The sequence below is a fragment of the Enhydra lutris genome, unplaced genomic scaffold (assembly GCF_002288905.1).
Source record: "Enhydra lutris kenyoni isolate GAN:26980312 unplaced genomic scaffold, ASM228890v2 scaffoldscaffold13, whole genome shotgun sequence".
Classification (NCBI taxonomy): domain Eukaryota; kingdom Metazoa; phylum Chordata; class Mammalia; order Carnivora; family Mustelidae; genus Enhydra; species Enhydra lutris.
Window position 1 is genome coordinate 41,890,242 of NW_019154097.1, and position 27,266 is coordinate 41,917,507.

General features: G+C 48.8%; 1 protein-coding gene across 1 annotated transcript in view; it reads left to right on the forward strand.

The window, feature by feature from the left end:
* Positions 1–27,266, forward strand: part of LOC111146171 (calneuron 1) — a 468,609-nt gene that overhangs the window by 181,222 nt on the left and 260,121 nt on the right. The gene's annotated exons all lie outside the window — the stretch shown is intronic.

Genomic DNA, 27,266 nt, shown 5'->3' on the forward strand with positions numbered 1-27,266 from the left:
TGGGTCTGCTCCCCGTAGATGGCCGTTTCACTGACGCGTCTGTGACTGTCCAGGAGAGCAGCAGCAGGAAGCAAGGGCCAGGAGCCAGGGACGCCACTGGGCTGTCTCCTGCTCTCATTCTGCTTCAGAGCCGTGTGACTTGTGACATATGTCTTGATTTCTTTGTCCTTCAAATAGAATAATGATACCTTCCTGGCCAGATTGTGTGTGTGTGTGTGAAGGTCTGTGGCTGAATAACTTTTATTACTACTTTAAACTCTCTGAACTTGAGTTTATGCCTATATAAATTTAATAATGTGTAAACAGGAGAACAACCCTGGTGCTATTTTGGAACTAAGAGAAAATGATGTAGTACTTGGTATATGGTAAATTCTCAAAAAATTTGTTCCCTTCTGTTCCTTCTTGACTTTTGAGGCCTTGTTGTTGGCACTTTTTTCCCTGCAGGTCAATAAATTTGTGCTAACATATCAGACTAAATAACACAGGTTTTCATATGATTTTTTATTCCCTAATTTGTCCATTCTCTCATCCAGCCATTTATTACAAATCTTCTCTCTGTCAGCTGCTAGGCATTTTAGGAATGTATCTTATGACATTTTGAAAAATTTTTATTTTATTATTTATGTTAGCCACCATACAGTACATCATTGGTTGTTGATGTAGCCATGACTCATTGTTTGCGTAGAACACCCAGTGCTCCCTGCAGTACATGTCCTCCTTAATACCTGTCACAGGTTTACCCATCCCCGCACCCTCATCCCCTCCAAAACCCTCAGTTTCTTTCCTGGAGTCCACAGTCTCTCATGGTTTGTCTTCCCCTCTGATTCCCCCCTTTCATTTTTCCTTTCCTTCTCCTAATGTCCTCCATGCTGTTCCTTATGCTCCACACATAAGTGAAACCATATGATGATTGACTCTCTCTGCTTGACTTATTTCACTCAGCATAATCTCCTCCAGTCCCGTCCATGTTGATACAAAAGTTGGGTATTCATCCTTTCTGACGGAGGCATAATACTCCATGGTGTATATGGACCATATCTTCCTTATCCATGCATCCGTCGAAGGTCATCTTGGTTCTTTTCACAGTTTGGTGACTGTGGCCATTGCTGCTTTGAACCTTGGGGTACAGATGGCCCTTCTTTTCACTACATCTGTATCTTTGGGCTAAATACCCAGTCGTGCAGTTGCAGGGTCAGAGGGAAGCTCTATTTTTAATTTCTTAAGGAATCTCCACACTATTTTCCAAAGTGACTGCACCAACTTGCATTCCCACCAACAGTGTAAGAGGGTTCCCCTTTCTCCACGTCCTCTCCAACACATGTTGTTTCCTGTCTTGTTGATTTTGGCCATTCTAACTGGTGTAAGGCGGTATCTCAATGTGGTTTTGATTTGAATCTCCTGATGGCTAGTGATGATGAACATTTTTTCTTGTGTTTTTTAGCCATTCATATGTCTCCTTTGGAGAAGTCTCTGTTCATGTCTTCTGCCCATTTTTTGGCTGGATTATTTGCTTTTTGGGTGTTGAGTTTGAGAAGTTCTTTATAGATCTTGGATACCAGCCCTTCATCTGTAGTGTCGTTGGCAAATATCTTCTCCCATTCTCTTTGTTTTGTTGACTGTCTCCTTTGCTGTGCAGAAGCTTTTTATCTTGATGAAGTCCCAGAACGTGATTTTCGCTTTTGTTTCCATTGCCTTTGGAGACGTCTCCTGAAAGAAGTTGTTGTGGCCGACGTGGACGACGTTAATACCTATGTTCTCCTCTAGAATTTTAATAGATTCCTGCCTCACATTGAAGTCTTCCATCCATTTCGAGTTTATCTTTGTGTATGGTGTGAGAGAATGGTAGAGTTTCAGTCTTCTGCCTACACCAATTGTTCTTCTGCATTCCCCCAATTATTTGGAGATCTGCAACTTTAATGGCTCTGAAGCTCTTCTGGGAGTTGGGGTGACAAGTTTAAATCAGCCACCACCTAATCTAGGCTCTGTGAAGCCCTATTCAATGTTGGTCCTTCTACCTAAAATTTCCCACAGGTGCAAGTGATCAGTATTTATTCTTAGCTCAGTTACTCAGTTTATCTCAAATCTGTGATAAAATTTAATAAATAGCTCTTTGTTTTTCCTCTGAGTAGATCAAAGAATCTGGGTATATCTAGATGTCTCCATTGTTCTGAACCTTTGGTAAAGGCATGGCCATCAGGAATGACTAAATTGCAGCTCCGAATCACCCACGGACCCCTCCTGGAGCTGAAATTCTGGGGCTCTTCCTCACGCCTGATATTTTCTGACCTCTGGGAGAGAGACAGGGACAATGCCACCAGGCTTCATATCCAGCCTGGCATTCCTGAGACTTGGGGTGACTTAACCATGATCATGAATTTTTAAAATCCTTTTAAAGATTGTTTTGCAGGTGGTTGTGGCTGTTGGCTCGTCTTGCTGGCTTAGAGTGGACGTTGTGATCAGAGACGGGGCGGTGGTTGCTAGAAGACCGTGAGACGCTTTCTTAACTAGGTTCAGAGTTATTAATGCCATAAAGGGACAAGACAGTGGAACTAAATGGCAGCGAAAGAGAACTTAGAGGGAGAGAGAGGGTATAAACAGTGGGCCAGTGGGAGCCGTAGAGGGTGAATGGCAAATTTCACTTTTTTGGGAGCATGTTTCTCCTTCAAGTCTTTCTTCTGAGAAGGAGGAGCAATGTAATTGAGTTTTGGTCCTTTGTTCCATGATTATGTATTTCTCTCCCACCACATCGAGTCTGTGGATATGTAGAGGAGGGGTGATAAAGACGTAGATGTCGCCATCTGTGTCCTTGAAGAATCCACCACAAATGGGGCCCAAAATACATCTCTATGAAACCGGCAAGTGAAGGGAACTCTGGTCATTGTATCGGCCAGTTTATAGCAAAGACAGATATGATAATAGGGCTGTATTAGCCTGGCACAGAGTCAGAACACCATTCCTTTCCTTTGCTAGTTAAAATCCATAAATCTGGTTTTGAAAATATATTGGAAGAGACAGATGGGCACAATCTCTCGTTTCATGCAAACATTATAAATAAAACATTTCTTGTAATCCTTGCAATTTTGTTTGGTGCATTTTAAAAGGTCTATATTTTAAAGCCCTGAGCTGCAGATTCACTAGAAAATGTAATTTTATGACTGATGCTAACCATAAAGACATACCCATGTAATTTTCTACAGCCTCAATAACTTGTTTTTTCCAATATATTCACAGTCTGCTTCACAAGTAATCAACTTTCGCTCCCCCCCGACGATTATTGAGTTCGTGGGTTGTCAATGAGGAGACTTCATCCCAGGACCTCTTCCCAGTTCATGGTCCAAGTCCCTCTTTGAATTTTTTCTTTTTTTTTTCCCTTATCTTTTCTTTTTCTTTTTCTTTTTCTTTTTTTTAAAGGGTGTATTGAGAAAGTGTCAACTAATTTTAAGGTTAACTTCAGGGGAGAAATCATGTTGCTGTCAAGAAAAGCTGCCATGATATCCCCAAACCATATAAAAATGGTTTCTGGCCGTGATCCTGGATTATAGAGATGTGAGAACAGACCCCCTCTTGCCTGGATGGGAATTCTCCTCTGAAGTTTGTGGCTCCTCAGTTAGCATATCGAGGGCACTTAGGAACTCGTTATTCTTACTGGCACAATCCTGTCCTCTATATCCTGCCCTGACCATTTGTGCCAAGTGTCTTGGAGCTTGGGGTAATCAGTTGCTATAGCTCCCTTGACAGGACTATGTTTCATAAATATTTGATGAACTCTTAAAAATGTTGCCAAATGACTCCGGTCAGACTAGATACTTTGGAAATTAGAACGTTAGACCTCAAGTGGACCCTGTGGATTATTTTCTCCAACATTTGCCTTGAAGGGAAGGAAAAACCATCTCAGGGATACTAAGCGGTTCTCCAAATCCACAGCGCCCATGAGTAGTGGTGTCGAAACTAGAAGGTTTGTCTCCTGTGTTCTCAGTCCAGTATTCTTTTCTCTATTAAGTAATTTTAGTAGAAGCCCTAGATTCTCGGTTAGCACTAAACTGCTTGCCAGCACCCTCCCTCCCTCCTTCCTTTCATCCAAGTGTACCTGACTTACACTATGGTATTACCTTCAGCCGTTCAACACCGCGATTCCATGTTTACATGTGTTACGAAGTGACCCCGATAAGACTAGTTACTGTGTCACCATACACACTTGTTACAGTGTCGTTGACTATGTTTCCAGTGTTGTCCATGCCGTCCTGGTGACTTACTTGTTTTACAGCTGCTGGTTCCACCTGCTAATGCCTCACCCATTTCACTCACCGTCCCCCCAGCAACCGCTGGGTTATTTTCTGTATTTAAGAGGCTGTTTCTAATTTGTTTTGTTTTCTCTGTTTTTTCTTTTTTAGGTTCCACATATAAGGAGAATCATATGGTATTTTTCCTTCTCTGTCTGACTTACTTCCCTTAGCTTTATACGCTTCAGGTCTATCCAAATATATATATACGTATATATATATATATATTTTTTTTTGGTGGACACTTGGGCTTCGTCCATACCTCGGCTGTTGTGAATAAGGCCGCAGCGGGCGAGAGGGTGTTGCTCTGACATCGTTACGCTACAACAGTTCCCATCCGAGTTGGTCATGCAATGTCTATAAATTGCTTAGCGCCTAGTAAGCCGTCAGCAAATGTTAACAAGTCTCAGTTTTCTTCTCTTCCTCCTCCTCTTATTACGAACTTCTTTACTTTCCTTTTGACATTTTCGTGCCTGAGGTTGCCAGCAAGTGGACGTGAATCTACCCCTAGCGTTGGGAGACACTTGCTGTATTTGCGACTCGCTCGCCCCTCCCCCGTGACCCGTCTCTCTCGTTTGCTGGAAGTCTTGGTGAGAAGGGGTAAAATCGTTCGTTTTTATCGGTTAGGGCTGCATCTGACTCGTTGGACCAAGTAACAGGGATGTTGGTGGCCAGTGGCTTGAACCACCAAGATAATGATTTTTCACTTCACAAGAAGTCTGAAAGGAGCAGATGCAGGAAGACGCTGACCCCCTTGAGTCTTCAGGCTTTTTCCAGTTTCCTGCCCCATCGCAAGTAGCCGTTGGGTTTCGCCCTCTTGTTTGGTGCTTCATGGCCTCAAGATGGCTGCCAGCGTGTCGCGTCACGCACACATCTGGAAAGACCCGAGGAAAAGATCAGGCACAACACCTTCACCTCCCAAGACTCTCTCAGAGTCTGTGTTTCTCCTCCGGCATTTTTGAGCTGGAACTGCAAGACGGGGCCGCCCTAGCTGCACGGGAAGCTGGAAACGTGAGTAATTAGCTTTACGCTCCGTCAAGGATGGTAAGGGGAGGAAGGACGTTCGGCGCGGCGGCTGGGTCAGCCAAGGAGAAAGCCAAGGAGAAAGCTGTGTCTGGGACGGCAGGGTGTGTGCTCGTCCTCCCTGCGTTTTCTCGGGTCTGAATTCAGCCCTTTATGGCGAGACGGCCTCGTTGCTGGAGTCCCACTTGCTTCCAGACAATTTTCGGTGCGAGTCCTGCCACGGAAGATCTCGTTGACACGTCACTTTAACGCTCCGACGAGTCTTTCCCGTTTCTGTGACTTTCTGGGTTCTGCCGTCCATAGACCCAAGTCATGGGCCGTCACCTTGAAGAAGCTGGAGCAGCAGGTTCTGGGCCGAGGGCAGGGGTGCTTGTTGGACCTAAGCTGGGTCTGTTTTTGGCTGTCAGACTCCTCAGTCTCCCATCTTTGTAAGGCTTCTGCTCACTTGCTTTTACTTTTTTAAAGCTTTTTTTTTTCGTTAACTACCAATTTGGAAACCGTGAAATGCACGGATCTTCAGTGCCCAATTTGATGAGTTTTAGTAAATGGGTATGCCCCTGGGGTCTCATTAATGCATGTTCCCCCGTGACCATGTGTATTCGTAACAAAGTAGCACACCCTGGGGGATTTAAGCACCAGAAATCTATCGTCTCACATTTCCGGAGGCTGGAAGTCTGTGATCAAACCGTCCGCTGGGCCGTGCTCCCTCTGAAGCCTGGAAGGGAGACTCCTTCCTTGCCTCCTTTTGGCTTCTCGTGGTTTCGAGGATCTCTGGAATTCTTTGGCCCTGCAGCTGCATACGTCCAGCCTCTGCTTTCCTCATCACACGGCCCTGAGTGCCTGCCGGCTTGTGGCCATCTTCCCGCAAGGACACTCGGGGCCTCCTCTTAACTAATGACATCCGTGCGGCCTATTTCCGAGTGAGGTCGCCGTCTGAGATGTTGGCAGTGAGGACTCCGATGCGTCTCTTGGGGGCACGGAATTGACCCCCGAACTCTATGTGAACCTACCCATCCCAATACCCCATGTAATACATTACGCAGGGGATAGGGCCAGCAAGCTTTTTTGCATAAAGGACCCGGTAGTAGCGATTTAGGACTTGTGGGCCAGATTCTCTATTCCAACGACTCAGCTCTGTCGTGGTGGTGCAGAAGCAGCCGCAGACAGGGCTGAGCGTGCGAGCGCGGTCGTGTCACAGTCACATCACATTTGCAGAAATGGGAGGCTGGCAGCGTTGGGCCCAGGGGCCGTCGTTTGCTGACTCTTACGTTAAAACTTGTCCATCACCCCAGAAAGCTCCATCAGGCCTCCTTCCTGCTCCGTCCTCTCTCGCAGAGGCGAGCGCCGTGCAGCGTTCCGTCGCGACCGAGGAGCATCCTGCCCGTCTCGGGACGTCGTACGAACAGAGCCGCACGCCGTGGTTCTTGCGTGTCTGTCTTCGTAGTGTCTGCGAGATCCAGCCATGTGGTTCGTGTATCGGGATCGTCTTCTGTTGGTCCTTTTTCCGGCTTTATGCGGGTGTAACCGGCAAGATTACCGTGTGTTTAAAGCGTACAGCACGAGGATCTGTAGACATGTATTCTGGGAAGGGATGACCGCAATCAGAGTGATTAACATACCCGTCACCTCACAGTTACATTGTGTGTGTGTGTGTGCGTGTGCGCGTGTGCGTGCGTGTGTGTGTGCGTGTGTGTGTATACATGTGCACTCGAACTCACAAGATCTGCTCTCTGGGCACATTTCAGATCTCACGCATGTAACACAGGATTGTGGGCTCTAGGCACAGGAGATCCTCAGAACCTACTCATAACTGCAAGTTTGTATTCTTGGACCGGCGTGGTGTCCTTTCCCCCAGCCTGCAGGCCCCCACCCTCCTTTTCTCCTCTGTCCCTTGGTCTTTGCCTTTTCTTTTGGACTCCGCGTGTTAGGGGTACCCTACAGCGTCAGTGTTTCTCTGACTGCTTTATTTCCCTCAGCTCAGTGCCCCACACATCCACGAACACCGTCCCACGTGTCCGGATTTCCTCCTTCCTTGTGGCCGAATGATACTTCATTGTCTCTATAGAGCCACACACATGTTTATTGCATCTTCTTTGTCCGTTTACCCACTGACGGGTACTTAGCTTGTCCCCGTGTTTTGGCTGCCGTGAATAATGCTACGAAGAACGTGGGAGTGCAACAGCTCGTTGGTATGGCCACTGTGCCAGTGCCATACTGTTTTGATCCCTGAAGCTTTGTCATACGGTCTGAAATCAGGAAGTTTCACGCTTCCGACTTTGCTTTTCTTACTCAAGATTGCCTCAGTTATTTGAGGTCTTTTGTGGTTTCATAGGAATTTTAGGAGTGTTTTTCTGTTTCTCTGAAGAATGTCATTGGATTTTAAAAAATTGGTGTACATATTGGGTGTTATACACAACTAATGAATCGTTGAGCGCCACATCAAAAATCAACGGTGTACTGTACGCTGGCTAACAACATAATAAAAAAATTCGTGTGTGACTGTTAGTCTCAGGTTACAACATAATGGTTCAGCGGTTCAATATTTGTATATATTGAGAAATGATCGCTCTAGCAAGCCTAGTTAACATCTCTCACCATACATGGTTACAGAATTCCTTTCCTTCTCTCTCTCTCTTTTTAAAGATTTAATTTATTTATTCATGAGGCATAGAGATAGAGAGAGAGGCAGAGGCAGAAGGAGAAGCAGGCTCCCTGCTCAGCAGGGAGCCCAACATGGGGCTCAGTCCCAGGACCCTGGGATCATGACCTGAGTCAAAGGCAGACACTTAGCCAACTGAGCCACCCAGGCACCCCGAGAATTTTTTTTCTTATGATGACAACTTTTAAGATCTAGTTCCTTAGGTGTTTTTTTTTTTGTTTTTTTGTTTTTTTTTTTTGGTCTGTTCGTTTTTAAGATTTTCTTTACTTATTTGTCAGGGTGGGTGGGTGGGTGGAGAGAGAGAGAGAGAGTGAGAACACACAAGCAGGGGGGAGCAGCAGACAGAGGGGGAAGCAGGCTCCCCACTGAGCAAGGAGCTTGATGTGGAACTTGATCCCAGGACCCTGAGATCATGACCTGAGCCGAAGGCAGAGACTCAACCCACTGACCCACCCAGGAGCCCCTTGTTCTAAGTGCATGATTTTTCACCTTCTTGGTTAAGTTTATTCCTAAGTGTTTCATTCTTTTTGAAGCTAATGTGAATGGCTTTTAATTTCTTTTAATCCCTTTTCTGACTATTTCATTGTTCTCGCAGAGAGACACAACTGATTTTTCTGTTGATTCTGCAACCTGCAACTTTGCTGAGTTCATTTGTTTGCTCTAGAAGGGTTTCGGTGGTGTCTTGAGGTTGCGCATATATAAGATCACGTTGTCTGCAGAGACAGTTTCATTTCTTCCTTTCTGGTAACTCTTAATGTGGCTTATCACGTGCCTTGAATTCTATACGTAGAACCTGCTCTGCGTCTGGAGATAAATCCCACGTGGTCACGGTGTGTGATCCGTTTACTGTGCTGTTGGACGAGGTCTACAAATGTTTGCTTGAAGAATTTTGCATCTATGTTCATCAGGGTGTGTAATTTTCCATTTTTACATAGTATACAGATCTGGCTTCCGTGTCAGGGTAGTGCGAACCTTGTAAAATGAGTTGGAAGTGTTCCTTCTCGCTCAAATTTTTGGGAGACTTTGAAAAGCATTGATTTTAATTAATATTAATTTTTCTTTAAATGTTTGGTAGAATTAACCATACAGTCATTTGGTCCTTGACTTTTCTTTATTGGGAAGTTTTCATTTTCCATACACATTATTGCTCTGTTCATAAATTGTATTTCTTCACGACACAGTCTTAGTAGGTTGTGTGTTTCTGGGAATTTACCCATTTCTTCCAGATCTGTGGCTGTAACATTGTTCCTAGTAGTGTCTTATGATCCCTTGTATTTCTGTGGTATTGGTGCTAATGTATCTTCTTTGATTTTATATTTTATTTATTTGAGTCTTCTCTTTCTTAGTGTATCTCAAACATTGTCCATATTGTTTATCTTTTCAGAAAAACTAACTCCTAGTTTCACTGAATTTTTCTTTTGTCTTTCTGATTTTTGCTTTGTTTACTTCTGCTCTGATCTTTGCTATTCTTTTACGTCTTTTTTTGGTTTCTTGATGTATAAAGTTAGGTTGTTTATTTGAGATTCTTCTATTTTTTAAACATAGGTATTTATTGCCATAAACTTCCTTTTAGTACTGTTTTTGCTGCATTGTGTAGGTTTTGGTATATCATATTTCTGTTTTTGTCTCAAGATTTTTTTTGTTTCCATCTTGATGTCTCCTTTGACCACTGGTTGTTCAGGAACGTGTTGTTTAATCTGCACGTGTCCGTGACATTGTAGTCAGAAAGATGCTTGAGATGACTTCAGTCTTCTTAAATTCCTTAAAACTGGTTCCGTTGGCCCAACCTCGGATCTCTTCTGGAGACTGTCCCGTGTGTACTTGAGAAGAATGTGTGTTCTGTTGCTGGAATGTTCTGTGTGTCTCTTGGTCTCCATGTAGTTCATGTCCAACGTTTCCTCGCGGATGTTCTGTCTGGGTGATCCGTGCATGGTTGAGAGTGGGTGCTGGAGTCGCCTGCTGTTCTTGCACTGTTGTCCATCTGTCCCTTCTGATCGCTTCATGCTTCCTGTATTGAGGGGCTTTAATTTTGGGTGCATCTTTGTGTTTTTGCTTGATGAGGCATATTCTACTGTAGGACCCCTTCGATTCCGTTATGCACTCTTCTGCTAATCAGACAAGTTGCTCTCAGTTTGGGGCTACTCGGAAGAAGTCAGCTTTAAACATTTTTGCACTATTTGTGTGTGTGCGGGTGTGTGTATGTGTGTTCTGGTTTATCCTGGGTAAGGGGTAGGTCTTCTGCTCTGGGGTAGAATCGCTGGGCAGGTATATGGTGGACTTCATAAGCCACTGTCACACGGTTCTGTGAAGGTGTTACTGCATTTTCCAAGCCCACCAGCGGCTGCTAGAGCTCTGGGTGCTTCATGTCCTCATCAGCGTCTGTCTGGTGTTCTCGGTCTTTCGTTTGAGCCAGTCCGTTTCTTTAATGTTTGGTGATTCCGTGCATGCTGATCCCCGTGTGATTCCAGCTTACACTGCCCTGGTGGCTCATGACCTTGGGTGCATTCTCTCTCTCACCATCTCTCTCTCTCTGTTCTTTCCCTTCCAGTCCCTCCTCCCCCTCCTTCCCCTCCCCCCTTCCATCCCCCCTTCCTCTCTTCCTTCCCGCCGCCTCTATCAGTTCCTGAAAGAGGGATGTTAAAATCTCCGATGGGGATTGCGGATTTTTCTTCTCCTTGCTTTAATTCTCCTAATTCTCTCTTCATGTAATTTTAAACTGTTTTTATGTGCAGATGCATTCATCTTAGGAATGTTGTGACTCCCTGATGCATTGATTCTCTTGGCATTATGAAGTGTCTCTGTCTCTGTGTGTGCATTTTGCTTTAAAGCGACTTTCCCTGCTACTAATATAGCCACACCAGCCTTCTCCTTTCTTTTACTGCCCTCCTCTCTGTGTCTTTCATTTAAAGTGCATAGCTTGTCTACGGCATATGGTTGAGTCTTGACATTTTATCTTGTCAGGAAGCTATTTTTTAATTGGAATGTTTAGTTGACTTACATAAAATGTAATTATTGTATAATTGGGTTTCTTTCTACCTTTTTGTTATTTCTCTTCTATTTGATCCATATGTGCTCTTTTCCCTCTGTGTCTCCTTTCCTGCCTTCTTTTAGGTTAATGGAATAAAAGTTTTGGTGTTGAATTTTAATCCCTCCATTACATGCTTAGCTCATACTGCTTTGAGTGTGTGTGTGTGTATGTGTGTGTGTGCGTGAGATCTAGGGATTACAATACACATCCTTGACCACAGTTTACTTAGGCTTAATAGGATTCCACTTCGTGTAGAATCTTAGGAACCTGTAATACTATAATTACATATATAAACAGTGTATTACATGTATCCAGTATGTGACGCGTATATGTGTCCATACGTATAACGTTATATCCTCCCAGTCCGTGTGGCAGTGTTGTCGTGTACTCGTCATCAACATGTGTTATGAATTCCTCGATATTGAACTTTACAAAACTTTCACTAACTAGTCAGCATTTTTTTGGTTGAAGGAAGAAAAAAGTAAACTTTTTAATTTACCCGATTATTTCTCATTTCGAGTGCTCTTCATTTATTCCTGGAGATGGAGTTTCTGTCAGGTGTCCGTTCCATTTAGGGCTGCGGGAGACAAATTCTTCTAGCTTTCCTGTGTCTGAAAATGTCTTCATTTTGCCTTTATTTTTGAAAGATGGTTTCAGAGGAGACAGAATTCTGGGTTGAAATTTCATTCTTCCATTTTTTTCCCAGTAGTGTGTATACATTACAATACCATGTAACACTGCCGTGGTACTTCTCTGTTCCATATAATCTGTGTTACATACGACAGATCACGCACATAACAGACATGTGCACACAAACACACTGATGTGCACGCACATACACACAATCTTGGAGCTGAATCTACATCGTCTTGATACATCGTCAAAACAATTTCGACATCTAGATTTGTCTCCACCGCGTTGCAAGAATCACCACTTTTTAAACCCAGAACAGTTGCTCTCCTCTGCCAAGCCGCCTGCCTCTTCTCTCCTCCAATTCCACGCTTTCGGGTCTGTTACCTGCTGCTGCATTTCAAGTCTCAAATTCAAATACCACCTTCAGCGGTAAGTCACCAAACACCGGTACCTTAAACAAATAGGGTGCGTTTTTTTCTCCCGCGGGAAATCTGGAAGCAGAAGTCACTCCACTTGGTTTCTGGGAATCCATGACACCAGTCAGGCCTCCCCATCCTTCTCCACCATCCCCTCTTGTCATCTTTTCTTTTCTTTACTCCCTTCTTTCTTTTCTCTCTTTCTTTCTTCCTTTCTTCCTTCCTTTCTTTCTTTCTCTCACTGGTGTCTTCATGGTCACAGTACGAGCTGTCGAAGCTCCAGGCATCGTGGCCTGACTCTGTCGAGAGCAGGGAGACCCCGAGGGACCGCTCGTCTGTGCTTCCGGTCAGCAGACCCGGAGCCAGCCCGCCCCAGCCCTTGTCCATTTCCACTTCAGTTTCACTGGCCGTGACTCGCCGGAGTGGTTCCCCCCACCTGTCAAGGAGGCTGGGAGCGAGAATACCCGCTTCTTCTGGCTCTGCAGCGAGTGGAACGCAGGGGGATGCGTCTGTCCCAGCAGCGACGCAGGGGCATTATGCCTGTCTCAGCCCTCTGTGTCACGGGCTATAGGGAGGGGACACATTCCCTCGCTAGAACCCTGCTTTGCATTTGCAAGTTTATTCGTTTCCTTCTCAGGGTTGGAATGGCTCAAAGATGTCCCTATCGAGCCATGAGCTCTAGCCTTGCATAAAAATAAAATATTCTTTAACGTGGAACCAGTGATTTTCGGGTGGCCTCAGCAGAGGCACTGTGTCCTTGGAGGTCAGTTGTCATGGTGTCCTTTCGAGCACAGCCCGACGGGATGCAGGGGTGTCATTAGGATGTGCTCGGGTCGGTGCCTTTCTGTTCATTCTTGCCCGTCCTTCCCTCCGGCCTCTCCAAGTAACCTCCCAGTTATCCACATCTGCGCTCCTCGCGGGGCTCCCTGGCGCAGGGAGGGACAGTCCACCTATCCAGCTGCGGAAGCCACGGATGTCAGAACCTGTTTCTCTCCCGCCCTAACGACTCATCGCCAAGCCGTGTGGCTCTCGCTCCCGAATCCGTTTACCCACTGACGGGTACTTAGCTTGTCCCCGTGTTTTGGCTGCCGTGAATAATGCTACGAAGAACGTGGGAGTGCAACAGCTCGTTGGTATGGCCACTGTGCCAGTGCCATACTGTTTTGATCCCTGAAGCTTTGTCATACGGTCTGAAATCAGGAAGTTTCACGCTTCCGACTTTGCTTTTCTTACTCAAGATTGCCTCAGTTATTTGAGGTCTTTTGTGGTTTCATAGGAATTTTAGGAGTGTTTTTCTGTTTCTCTGAAGAATGTCATTGGATTTTAAAAAATTGGTGTACATATTGGGTGTTATACACAACTAATGAATCGTTGAGCGCCACATCAAAAATCAACGGTGTACTGTACGCTGGCTAACAACATAATAAAAAAATTCGTGTGTGACTGTTAGTCTCAGGTTACAACATAATGGTTCAGCGGTTCAATATTTGTATATATTGAGAAATGATCGCTCTAGCAAGCCTAGTTAACATCTCTCACCATACATGGTTACAGAATTCCTTTCCTTCTCTCTCTCTCTTTTTAAAGATTTAATTTATTTATTCATGAGGCATAGAGATAGAGAGAGAGGCAGAGGCAGAAGGAGAAGCAGGCTCCCTGCTCAGCAGGGAGCCCAACATGGGGCTCAGTCCCAGGACCCTGGGATCATGACCTGAGTCAAAGGCAGACACTTAGCCAACTGAGCCACCCAGGCACCCCGAGAATTTTTTTTCTTATGATGACAACTTTTAAGATCTAGTTCCTTAGGTGTTTTTTTTTTTGTTTTTTTGTTTTTTTTTTTTGGTCTGTTCGTTTTTAAGATTTTCTTTACTTATTTGTCAGGGTGGGTGGGTGGGTGGAGAGAGAGAGAGAGAGTGAGAACACACAAGCAGGGGGGAGCAGCAGACAGAGGGGGAAGCAGGCTCCCCACTGAGCAAGGAGCTTGATGTGGAACTTGATCCCAGGACCCTGAGATCATGACCTGAGCCGAAGGCAGAGACTCAACCCACTGACCCACCCAGGAGCCCCTTGTTCTAAGTGCATGATTTTTCACCTTCTTGGTTAAGTTTATTCCTAAGTGTTTCATTCTTTTTGAAGCTAATGTGAATGGCTTTTAATTTCTTTTAATCCCTTTTCTGACTATTTCATTGTTCTCGCAGAGAGACACAACTGATTTTTCTGTTGATTCTGCAACCTGCAACTTTGCTGAGTTCATTTGTTTGCTCTAGAAGGGTTTCGGTGGTGTCTTGAGGTTGCGCATATATAAGATCACGTTGTCTGCAGAGACAGTTTCATTTCTTCCTTTCTGGTAACTCTTAATGTGGCTTATCACGTGCCTTGAATTCTATACGTAGAACCTGCTCTGCGTCTGGAGATAAATCCCACGTGGTCACGGTGTGTGATCCGTTTACTGTGCTGTTGGACGAGGTCTACAAATGTTTGCTTGAAGAATTTTGCATCTATGTTCATCAGGGTGTGTAATTTTCCATTTTTACATAGTATACAGATCTGGCTTCCGTGTCAGGGTAGTGCGAACCTTGTAAAATGAGTTGAAAGTGTTCCTTCTCGCTCAAATTTTTGGGAGACTTTGAAAAGCATTGATTTTAATTAATATTAATTTTTCTTTAAATGTTTGGTAGAATTAACCATACAGTCATTTGGTCCTTGACTTTTCTTTATTGGGAAGTTTTCATTTTCCATACACATTATTGCTCTGTTCATAAATTGTATTTCTTCACGACACAGTCTTAGTAGGTTGTGTGTTTCTGGGAATTTACCCATTTCTTCCAGATCTGTGGCTGTAACATTGTTCCTAGTAGTGTCTTATGATCCCTTGTATTTCTGTGGTATTGGTGCTAATGTATCTTCTTTGATTTTATATTTTATTTATTTGAGTCTTCTCTTTCTTAGTGTATCTCAAACATTGTCCATATTGTTTATCTTTTCAGAAAAACTAACTCCTAGTTTCACTGAATTTTTCTTTTGTCTTTCTGATTTTTGCTTTGTTTACTTCTGCTCTGATCTTTGCTATTCTTTTACGTCTTTTTTTGGTTTCTTGATGTATAAAGTTAGGTTGTTTATTTGAGATTCTTCTATTTTTTAAACATAGGTATTTATTGCCATAAACTTCCTTTTAGTACTGTTTTTGCTGCATTGTGTAGGTTTTGGTATATCATATTTCTGTTTTTGTCTCAAGATTTTTTTTGTTTCCATCTTGATGTCTCCTTTGACCACTGGTTGTTCAGGAACGTGTTGTTTAATCTGCACGTGTCCGTGACATTGTAGTCAGAAAGATGCTTGAGATGACTTCAGTCTTCTTAAATTCCTTAAAACTGGTTCCGTTGGCCCAACCTCGGATCTCTTCTGGAGACTGTCCCGTGTGTACTTGAGAAGAATGTGTGTTCTGTTGCTGGAATGTTCTGTGTGTCTCTTGGTCTCCATGTAGTTCATGTCCAACGTTTCCTCGCGGATGTTCTGTCTGGGTGATCCGTGCATGGTTGAGAGTGGGTGCTGGAGTCGCCTGCTGTTCTTGCACTGTTGTCCATCTGTCCCTTCTGATCGCTTCATGCTTCCTGTATTGAGGGGCTTTAATTTTGGGTGCATCTTTGTGTTTTTGCTTGATGAGGCATATTCTACTGTAGGACCCCTTCGATTCCGTTATGCACTCTTCTGCTAATCAGACAAGTTGCTCTCAGTTTGGGGCTACTCGGAAGAAGTCAGCTTTAAACATTTTTGCACTATTTGTGTGTGTGCGGGTGTGTGTATGTGTGTTCTGGTTTATCCTGGGTAAGGGGTAGGTCTTCTGCTCTGGGGTAGAATCGCTGGGCAGGTATATGGTGGACTTCATAAGCCACTGTCACACGGTTCTGTGAAGGTGTTACTGCATTTTCCAAGCCCACCAGCGGCTGCTAGAGCTCTGGGTGCTTCATGTCCTCATCAGCGTCTGTCTGGTGTTCTCGGTCTTTCGTTTGAGCCAGTCCGTTTCTTTAATGTTTGGTGATTCCGTGCATGCTGATCCCCGTGTGATTCCAGCTTACACTGCCCTGGTGGCTCATGACCTTGGGTGCATTCTCTCTCTCACCATCTCTCTCTCTCTGTTCTTTCCCTTCCAGTCCCTCCTCCCCCTCCTTCCCCTCCCCCCTTCCATCCCCCCTTCCTCTCTTCCTTCCCGCCGCCTCTATCAGTTCCTGAAAGAGGGATGTTAAAATCTCCGATGGGGATTGCGGATTTTTCTTCTCCTTGCTTTAATTCTCCTAATTCTCTCTTCATGTAATTTTAAACTGTTTTTATGTGCAGATGCATTCATCTTAGGAATGTTGTGACTCCCTGATGCATTGATTCTCTTGGCATTATGAAGTGTCTCTGTCTCTGTGTGTGCATTTTGCTTTAAAGCGACTTTCCCTGCTACTAATATAGCCACACCAGCCTTCTCCTTTCTTTTACTGCCCTCCTCTCTGTGTCTTTCATTTAAAGTGCATAGCTTGTCTACGGCATATGGTTGAGTCTTGACATTTTATCTTGTCAGGAAGCTATTTTTTAATTGGAATGTTTAGTTGACTTACATAAAATGTAATTATTGTATAATTGGGTTTCTTTCTACCTTTTTGTTATTTCTCTTCTATTTGATCCATATGTGCTCTTTTCCCTCTGTGTCTCCTTTCCTGCCTTCTTTTAGGTTAATGGAATAAAAGTTTTGGTGTTGAATTTTAATCCCTCCATTACATGCTTAGCTCATACTGCTTTGAGTGTGTGTGTGTGTATGTGTGTGTGTGCGTGAGATCTAGGGATTACAATACACATCCTTGACCACAGTTTACTTAGGCTTAATAGGATTCCACTTCGTGTAGAATCTTAGGAACCTGTAATACTATAATTACATATATAAACAGTGTATTACATGTATCCAGTATGTGACGCGTATATGTGTCCATACGTATAACGTTATATCCTCCCAGTCCGTGTGGCAGTGTTGTCGTGTACTCGTCATCAACATGTGTTATGAATTCCTCGATATTGAACTTTACAAAACTTTCACTAACTAGTCAGCATTTTTTTGGTTGAAGGAAGAAAAAAGTAAACTTTTTAATTTACCCGATTATTTCTCATTTCGAGTGCTCTTCATTTATTCCTGGAGATGGAGTTTCTGTCAGGTGTCCGTTCCATTTAGGGCTGCGGGAGACAAATTCTTCTAGCTTTCCTGTGTCTGAAAATGTCTTCATTTTGCCTTTATTTTTGAAAGATGGTTTCAGAGGAGACAGAATTCTGGGTTGAAATTTCATTCTTCCATTTTTTTCCCAGTAGTGTGTATACATTACAATACCATGTAACACTGCCGTGGTACTTCTCTGTTCCATATAATCTGTGTTACATACGACAGATCACGCACATAACAGACATGTGCACACAAACACACTGATGTGCACGCACATACACACAATCTTGGAGCTGAATCTACATCGTCTTGATACATCGTCAAAACAATTTCGACATCTAGATTTGTCTCCACCGCGTTGCAAGAATCACCACTTTTTAAACCCAGAACAGTTGCTCTCCTCTGCCAAGCCGCCTGCCTCTTCTCTCCTCCAATTCCACGCTTTCGGGTCTGTTACCTGCTGCTGCATTTCAAGTCTCAAATTCAAATACCACCTTCAGCGGTAAGTCACCAAACACCGGTACCTTAAACAAATAGGGTGCGTTTTTTTCTCCCGCGGGAAATCTGGAAGCAGAAGTCACTCCACTTGGTTTCTGGGAATCCATGACACCAGTCAGGCCTCCCCATCCTTCTCCACCATCCCCTCTTGTCATCTTTTCTTTTCTTTACTCCCTTCTTTCTTTTCTCTCTTTCTTTCTTCCTTTCTTCCTTCCTTTCTTTCTTTCTCTCACTGGTGTCTTCATGGTCACAGTACGAGCTGTCGAAGCTCCAGGCATCGTGGCCTGACTCTGTCGAGAGCAGGGAGACCCCGAGGGACCGCTCGTCTGTGCTTCCGGTCAGCAGACCCGGAGCCAGCCCGCCCCAGCCCTTGTCCATTTCCACTTCAGTTTCACTGGCCGTGACTCGCCGGAGTGGTTCCCCCCACCTGTCAAGGAGGCTGGGAGCGAGAATACCCGCTTCTTCTGGCTCTGCAGCGAGTGGAACGCAGGGGGATGCGTCTGTCCCAGCAGCGACGCAGGGGCATTATGCCTGTCTCAGCCCTCTGTGTCACGGGCTATAGGGAGGGGACACATTCCCTCGCTAGAACCCTGCTTTGCATTTGCAAGTTTATTCGTTTCCTTCTCAGGGTTGGAATGGCTCAAAGATGTCCCTATCGAGCCATGAGCTCTAGCCTTGCATAAAAATAAAATATTCTTTAACGTGGAACCAGTGATTTTCGGGTGGCCTCAGCAGAGGCACTGTGTCCTTGGAGGTCAGTTGTCATGGTGTCCTTTCGAGCACAGCCCGACGGGATGCAGGGGTGTCATTAGGATGTGCTCGGGTCGGTGCCTTTCTGTTCATTCTTGCCCGTCCTTCCCTCCGGCCTCTCCAAGTAACCTCCCAGTTATCCACATCTGCGCTCCTCGCGGGGCTCCCTGGCGCAGGGAGGGACAGTCCACCTATCCAGCTGCGGAAGCCACGGATGTCAGAACCTGTTTCTCTCCCGCCCTAACGACTCATCGCCAAGCCGTGTGGCTCTCGCTCCCGAATGCCTTGTGTACCGCCTTCCTCGCACCCCCCGCCAGTGGTGCCTTGTGTACCGCCTTCCTCGCACCCCCCGCCAGTGGTGCCTTGTGTACCGCCTTCCTCGCACCCCCCGCCAGCGGCCTGGCCCTGCACGTCAGGTCCCTGAGCCGGTGGTGGGTGCGGCGCACAGAGCAGCAAACACGAGCCGCTTAACCCGCACCTGGCTTTTTGCTCGTGTAAAACCACACGTCATGAGAAGTGAGCGTGGGGACAGGCCAGGCTGCCTGAGTGACGTAGACGCGTCAGTGAGTCCCCAACGCTGCCCCACTCCCCCCGGCTTGGCAAGACGGCCGTGACACTTCTTGGCGTCCCCTCTCGCAGACACAGCCGTATCAAGCAGAGGAACGCGTGTCGTGCTTATGTCACTTTTCGTGAACGAGGAGGATCGTCCCACAAGGTTCCCCTGCAGCTCTGCTCGCGCTGGTCCTGGCTGGTCACGGGCCGTGTTCGGGCTGGAGGCCGGACAGGTGACTTTCTGGCACGTGCGGCTGCACGATGGGGGCCGTGTCCACAGGTCAGGAGGAGGTGGGGATGGGGGTGCAGAGGGAGGGCGTGGTTTTGGGGGGCCTTCCTCCAGACCTACTGCACACACCCCCACACCCACCTCGCTCCTACCCCCAAGCCCTTCTCCCCGCACCCCTGTGGCCGGAGAGGGCTCGCCGGGCTGGCCCATCTGCGCACTCGTGTCTGTCGATTCCGCTCGTAATTATGTAAACTGCGTAAGGGAGGAGACCTTGCCTGTTCCGTTCACAGCTCTGTCCCCGGAATGTGGCCTCAGAGGTACCGATGTGATATTCAGGTGTCCGCGGCTGCGTGAGCAGAACGCACATCGGATTCCGTCCGTCCTGTCCTCGGGCCTCCGTGCTTTCCCTTGGCCTCGCAGCTGAAGTCGCATCTTCTGGAATCATAATGGCTTTCACAGAGAGGTCTGCGCCTGCCTCTCCGTCTCTCCCCCACATTCCCCCACCCCTCCACTCTGTCTCCAGCTTTCCGGAACTTTCTTCAGTTTCTCAGATACACCATGTGTTTTCTTCCCTCTATATGCTTCCCCCCGACTGCCTAAGAGCGGTTTTGGCTTCTCACTTTGCTTGACTAAGTCCTTCTCTAGAAGCGAATTTCAGTTTAAATGTCGTTTCTTCTGGGAAATCTTCCAGAAGGTTCTTTCACTAGGCATTGTCAGAAACCCCTGCGTACATCCCAGAGCACCCGGGAATTCTCCATCTTAGACATGGTTCTGTGCTGTTGTAGCTGCTTAATTGTGTTTCTCCACCACCATGATTTTTTTTTTTTAAGATTTTATTTATTTGGCAGAGAGAGACACAGCAAGAGAGGGAACACAAGCAGGGGGAGTGGGAGAGGGAGAAGCAGGCTCCCCGCTGAGCAGAGAGCCCGATGCGGGGCTCGATCCCAGGACCCTGGGATCATGACCTGAGCTGAAGGCAGATGCTTAACCCACTGAGCCACCCAGGCGCCCCACAACCACCATGATTTAAAACAAAACAAAACAAAACAAAACAAAACAAAACATAGCTTTATTGAGGTAAAGTTTCTATTCCATTGACCTATTGAAAGTCTACGATATAATTGTCTCCAATATACGCACAGAGTTACGCAGCTACGGCCACCCAGAGTCACTGCTGGAGCATTTTCATCACTTTCCCGTCCTCCCCAACATTCCCATTAGCTCCCACTCCTCCTCCTAATCCCACTGGCCGTGAGCAACTACCACTCTGCTTTCTGTCGCCGTGAATGGGCTGAGTCTGGACCTTTCACAGGCTGGGACTGAACTTCTGCGCTCAGAATTGTCCTGGTCTCTTCCCACTGGATTCCCAGGGCTGAGAGAGCCTGGCATGTGGTTGGGCCTCAGGAGATATTCATTGACTGAATAATTGAAAGTTTAGACTCACAAAGCCGGTTCCCCCCTTTCCTGTCGTTGACGGCACACATACATGGATTTCCTGCTGTTTTTATCACCCCGCATCGATGTTTTTTATGTACTTGTTTATCTTCCTAGATCAGGGGTTTCTTAAGGACAAGAGCCATGCCTGATTCATCTTTGTGTGTCTCAGCTGAGTCCTTGGCGTGCGAAGCGCTCGACAAATATTTGCAGAATGGGTAAATGAACGAATGAATCAGCTGAGACGCTCCTTCCCGTGTCATCCGTCAGGCCCTCCCCCAGGGACAGGTGGGCTCAGCTCATTTGTTTGCTAGAGCCGCCGGTGTTTACTAACAGAGGAGACCACAATTGCATACTTCCCGCCGGCGTTCCGGAAATATCCTGGCAGCCACGGTCGTCACCCCTGTCTGTGGCCGAGGCTGCGACTGGGAGATCCCGGTGTCCTCGAGGCCCTGCACACCGCTGTGTATGCACTCAGGGTTTCATCCAATGCTGGAGCTTTCAGGCCTGTGGCTTGGAGTCTCTGAGGGCTAGGGGGCCAGGGAGAGGGCCAGGTAGGCCAGACAGGCTTGTGATGTCAGGTTCTGTGATCAGGGGGCATTTTAGTAGGAGTTGGGAGTTTTTGATCTCTGTCACCCAGAGGACTCCCGACACAGAACGTTCTGCTCGAGCAGGGCGCCTGTGTGTGGTGGTGGCGAGTCTCAATGTGTCGGGACTCTCGGCCCGAGCTGCACCAGACCCTTTTCCAGAAGGTTGTCACTGTGGTAAAAAGGGAAGCAGCCGGTCCTGTTCCTACAGCCGGTTTCCAGAAGTGCCTCCAAGGCTGTTAGTGTGGGACGTTAGCCAGGCCTCATAGCCTGGGTCCTGGTGCCGCGGGCCGGGCCACCCATGATGTGCTGAAGGGTGCCTCCTGCCGTGTGGCCCGAGGGTGCAGGGCTTTTCCAGCCCGTGTCCAGCACACAGGGGTCCTCTCCAAGCAGCCGGCCCTGTTCTCCCCACACTAGTTTGCCTACAGAGCCCCTGTGTCTGCTTTCCCTGGGCAGCGATCGACCATCACCAGGTAAACCCAGAGGCCCATTGCTGGGCTCTGATGGCTTCACAGACCTCGGCTTTCCCTGGGATGTGGGCCTCTTCTGAAGAACCCCAGAAAGCGATTCCAGACCCGCTGTTGCCTGTGGTAGGCTGGAAGCCCTGCCTGGCCTGTCCCGCCAAAACGCTCACGTTCTGGTCCTGGAAACTGTGAATATGTTATACTGTCCTTCGCAGACGTGATTAAGAGATTCTTCTGGATGACCTGGTGGGCCCAGTGTAGTCACAAGGGCCCTTGCAAGGGGGACGCATTTAGAGAGCAGAGAAAATGCCACACAGATGGCTTTGAAGGTGGAGAAAGGGGTCCTGAGAAGCCTCTGGAAGCTGGAAAAGTCAAGGATTCTCCTCTGGGGCCTCCCGAAGGAACCATCCCTGCCAACACCATGATTCTAGCCCCGAACACCTGTTTCCAACTCCTGCCCCCCACCGAAACTTGAAGAGAATAAATCTGTGTTGCTTTAAGCCATGAAGTTTATAATAATTGGTGACAGCGGAAGTAGGATGACGGATACGTTGTCCCCACCTTGGTCGCAGCGGCCCCGAGCACACAAGCTTTCTGCTCGTCCGGGGGGAGCATTCACTTTGAACTCCGAGGGAGGCGGTGTTTGTCACCGTGGGCTGGCTGTTGACAGCGGGCAACAGCCCGGGAGGCGTAAACAACGGAGGCTTCTTTTCTCCCAGTTCTGGAGGCTGGAAGCCCATGACCAAGACACCAGCAGGTAGATGTGTGGGGGGAGCTCTCTTCACGGCTGCAGACGGCGGCCTCACCATGTTCTCATGCGGCCTTTCCTCTGTGTGTGCACGGGAGAGAGAGCGAGAGAGAGCCCTGGTGTCTCTGCCTCTCATAAGGACACCGGTCCCATTAGATTAGGGCCCCATGTTCTGACCTCCTTTAAGCCTGATGACCTCCTTAAAGACTGTCTCCAAACCTAGTCACGCTGGAGGTCAGGGTTTCCACGTAAACTTGGCGGGGAGGGCAAGGGGGTGCAGTTCGGTCTATAACACGGGGTCTCCGTGCTTGTATTTGTAGAGAAGGGGCCAGGGTTCCTCAGGCCGTTTTCATCCCAGGAGCCCAGTGCTCTTTGCAGAGGAGCTTAGCGTGGGTTCTGGGTGCTGGTGTGATGGCGGCCTTCGACGGAGCCCTGTGGGAGCGAACCTTGGGCTTCTGTCGTTCAGGACTCCACAGACTAAACTGAGGTGTTTGAGGATTTTTCACGGAGCTGGTTCGGTTGGTCCTTCCCTGATGGCAAGTGGAACCCCTCTGGGCCAGTCATCAGAAGTGTGTGCTGAGAACATCGCAGATCTCGGGTGAAGGCCCACTTGGTGCTAAGACGTTCATCATAATGCTGACCTGGTCCCATGTCTCCCTACTTCCTTCCTTCCTTCCTTCCTTCCTTCCTTCCTTCCTTCCCTCTTTCTCTCTTGCTTTTCTTTTCTCTTCCTCACTGCCTCCGTAGTAAACAGTTTGTCTGGTTCCTGGTCATGATTGCGTCTTTTTGGGAGCTCAAATCATTTTACATGTTCCTAAGCACAGTCTTTTCGGGTCCAGTCTGATGCTGTCCTGCCCACAGGATGGTCTGTCACCATCCCAGGCACACTGCCTCATGGGACCCCAGCCTCCCGGCCCCGCACTAGTGCCCCGTTCATGAGAAAGTTGCTTCTGGCCCCAGTTCACCCTCCTGGGCTGGGATGGGAACTGTTAGTGGTTCATGGCTCAGGCTGCCTAGGAGGCACGAAAGCCTCATCTCAGGAGGGCCGAGCACCGTGACTGTGGTTTCTGGACACCAACCTGGTGAGCGCGGACGGGCCCCCAGACGGACACCGGGCAGCGTGCGCTAAAGCCGCGGGTCACCTGAGCTGATGTCCCGTGACGGAAGCCACAGGCCTGGGGACCGGCAAAGGCCTCCCTCCTCTGAGACAGCCTCTTCTCTCACAACTTTCCGGAGCTTGGCGCTGACAGCAGGCAGACGGCTCCTGACCGAGATCCCGCCACCCGGAAGCTTCCAAGGACAGAGCGCACAGGAGTGAGGCCTCTCCAGTCAGCGCAGGACCAGGAGCCCCTCCCGGTGCGGGCGTCCGTCCTGGGTGTGGCGGACCCAGCACCGTAAGCCACACCGGCGTGGGGGACCATGGCGGCCTGAGCCTTGGACATCCCTCTTGGCGCACAGCTGAGATCTGCCGGTGAACGTGTCAGCCTGAACATTCACCATTTTAGGCTGATTTATGAGGAAAGGGGCTCAATTCCGCTAGCCTGGGAGCTGACGTAAGCGCCGGGTTTTTGTCCTGCTCTGACGGGGGGGGGTCCTCGATGTGTCCTCCGCTCGGAAGGGATGCGGCTTCAGGCACCATGAACACAGCTGTGCCCTCACGTTTATTTGTCCCAGGGCCCGGGGACCGTTTGGGGACAAACGGCGCCTTATTTGGAGTTGTTGATTCTTTCCCTCCCTCTCTCGTGGGGGGGGGTGACCTCAGATAACCTGCTGCAGCTCGGAAAGACCTGAGTAGCCCAGGAGAGCTTATCTGTGGCCTGAGGAGAGTTTCCATCCCCTTCGTCACCCTACTAGAAACTGGCGAAGATGCCAGGCCTGTGGGGTCCCTCTCTGTTGGCTGGTGGCAGGGTGTTGGGTCCTGAGGACCAGGATTCTCCTGAGGACCTCGTGCTTCCCGGAAGGCAACGCCTGCTCACCCTGGGATCGCCCCAGACTTCTGCCTCCGGGACTACACAGCGTTCTTGGAGTTACCCCCACGGCAGGGCTCCTGGACATCTGCGTCCTGTGGTGCCTGAGTGTTTCCTAAAAGGGAGACGGGTTGTGCCAAACCCGGTCGTTAGCACAAGAAGTGGGTGGGTCCTTGGATGGACTGTGGTCCCCTTAGAAGGCTGGCTCCTACCGGCGACCCTCAGGCCACGAAAGGTCCAGTTTCGTGAAGACAGTGTCTCCACGGGGCTCCCCTAGGAAATCAGACACCTACAGAAATGGGTGGCAAATGTGAGGGTGTCCCCCTCGAAGTCAAGTCCTGACATAAGCTGGTCCTCCAGTCACACTCAGAATGTCCTCAGCTGGTCTCTGGACGTGGGGACAGTGTTGGACAGGACCCGTGAGCGTGAGGGGACGCTGATGGCAGAGACCCAGGGGTGAGCGGTGGCTCTGTTATGGGTCAGACCATGTCCCCCCGAAAGTGATGTTGGTGTCCTCGCCCCTTGCCGAGTACCACAGAACGCAACTGTACTTGAGGATGGGGTCTTAACAGAGGTAATCACGTTAAAATGAGGTGTTTAGTGTGGTCTGTAACCCAGGATGACTGGCGTCCTCTTGAAAAGCAGAAATTTGGATGACGCATGTGGAAGGACACCGTGGGACGGCGAAGGCTACGGACCACACAGCACCAGAGATCGCAAGACTCCGTTAGCTCTAGAGGTTAGAGGAGAAGAGGGAACAGAGGCTCCTTCGCTGCCCTCAGACAGAACCACCCTGGGGGACGTCCGGGGGGCTCTGTTGGTGATGTGTCGACTCTTGACTTCGGCTCAGGTCATGATCTTAGAGTTGTGAGATCGAGCCCCTCAGTGGGGTCCACACTCGGTGTGGAGCCTGCTTGAGGTTCTCTCTCTCCCTCTGCCCCTCCCTGCCTTCTTTCTCTAAACAAAATAAAACAAAACAAAAGAACCAGCTTTGCCAACCCCTCGATCTCAGACTTCCAGCCTCTGGAAAGTAAAATTCTGTTGTTTAAACCGCACGATCCGTGCTGCTCTGTTCCAGCAGCTCCAGAAAAAGGAACCAGGGTCTTGCAGGAGGGGGAGCCCGTGAGAGGCCAACCAGGAAGCTGTCGAGGACTGGAAGTCCGTGTGCTCAAGGGAGACCTTGGTGTCCGCTCAGTGGGTGGCGCCTCGTGTTTCCGTCCTTGGGGTGGCCTTGTGGCGCAGGCCCCTGACATCATCGTTGTCTTCCTCGTCAACGTGTCACAGTTGATTTTTCCTGCGTATCTGCTATGTGTCTCGCACACACTCTACATGTCTTTTTTTTTTTTTCCTAAGTCATCTGTAAGCCCACGTGGGGCTCAGACTCACCGCTCTGAGATCAAGGGTCCCACGCCGGGTAACCGACCAAGCCAGCCGGGCCCCCTGTGCTGTACCCGTCGTGTAGCCTTCAGCTTTCACAGCCTACGAGGTCCATGTGGGTATCATCCCCATTTTACAAGCAGGGAAACTGAGGCACAGAAGGAAGGCCCTTGCCCAAGCGCGTGTGGCTGGTAGGTGGGAGCTTGAATGTGGCCGCTCCCGGCCCTGTCTCGGGCTCCGGGTCTTGCACAATCTTTCCCTTCCTGCGAGGTCGAGCCGCAGTCTCGGGTCCTTGTGCTGGCCGCACCCTGCCAAGGCTGCTTCCTCACAGGTTCCTGCCCGGCTCCTGTTCTCTGGGTCTCAGCCCGAGGGCTCATCTGCGGGGAGAATGCGCGTCCCCGGTCCTCTCCGCCCGATGCGTGTTTTATCTTTATTTTGTTCAACAGCCCTTGCCCCTGCCTGGGACCTCCCTCCTGCTCACGCTCGAGTCCTTGTCTGAGCCCACGGGCACGTTTCAGGAGAACCGGGACCTTCGCTGGCTTCTCTGGTCCTCTAGCCCAGAAACCCGATCGGTTCCTGCAGTGGAGAACGTTCACGAACTCGTGCCATTCATGGTTCAAACACTGTGGGCCTTTCCCGCCGCACGGGAGCCTGGGCTCCGTCTTGCCCAGGCAGCGGATTTGTGAAGGTCTTTGCTAAGTGGGAGGCCGCTTCTGTCTGTCCTTCTGACCCTTCGCAGTGCCTGGGAGCTGGGGGAGCTCAAACGCGGGGTCTCCCCCGCCCCCTCACTGTCCCTCACCCCCCAAGGGCCTGTAAGGGGAAAGCGGAGGCAAGAAGCTGGCTTTGTCATTGGACAGTTGTTGCCACCCTCCCCAGGAGGCGGGGAGACTGGGGCCAGTGACCGTGGCCTTGGGTCAGTCGACTAACACAGCGCCGGGTCAGACGCGTCCTCGGGGTTGCTGTCGTCCCAGCCCACTGGGAGCTACCGGGGAGGTGGGAATCCTCTACCTTTCCTTGTAGGGAGCTTCGGAAGGCGCCCCTGCCCCTCAGTGGGAGACCAGCTGCCGCAGGGCTGCAGGGCAGGACCCCGGCGTGAGGGACGGGCAGCCGTGCTCAGTCCTGCAGCGCCGGGCCGTTTGTGGAGAGGCGGAGCAGGTTCTAGCCTGTCCCGGGAGCTGACGAGCTCCCACCAGCTGCCTCCTGCAGCCCTGCGCGCGGTTTCCAGGCCCGGGCTGAGGCCGCCCCAGTGTTTGTGTGCAGGGTCAGCTCACACGTCTCGAGATTGTGCCAGCGCTGCCTCCGTCCATTCTTTTAGGCTGCCGTTGAGCAAACATGTATTGAGCGCTACTGTATGCAGGAGACAGCTGGTGGGCCAGTAGCTACGGGAGCAGCCATTCTGTTAGAGTCTTTCCCTGGAACGTGTCAGGGAG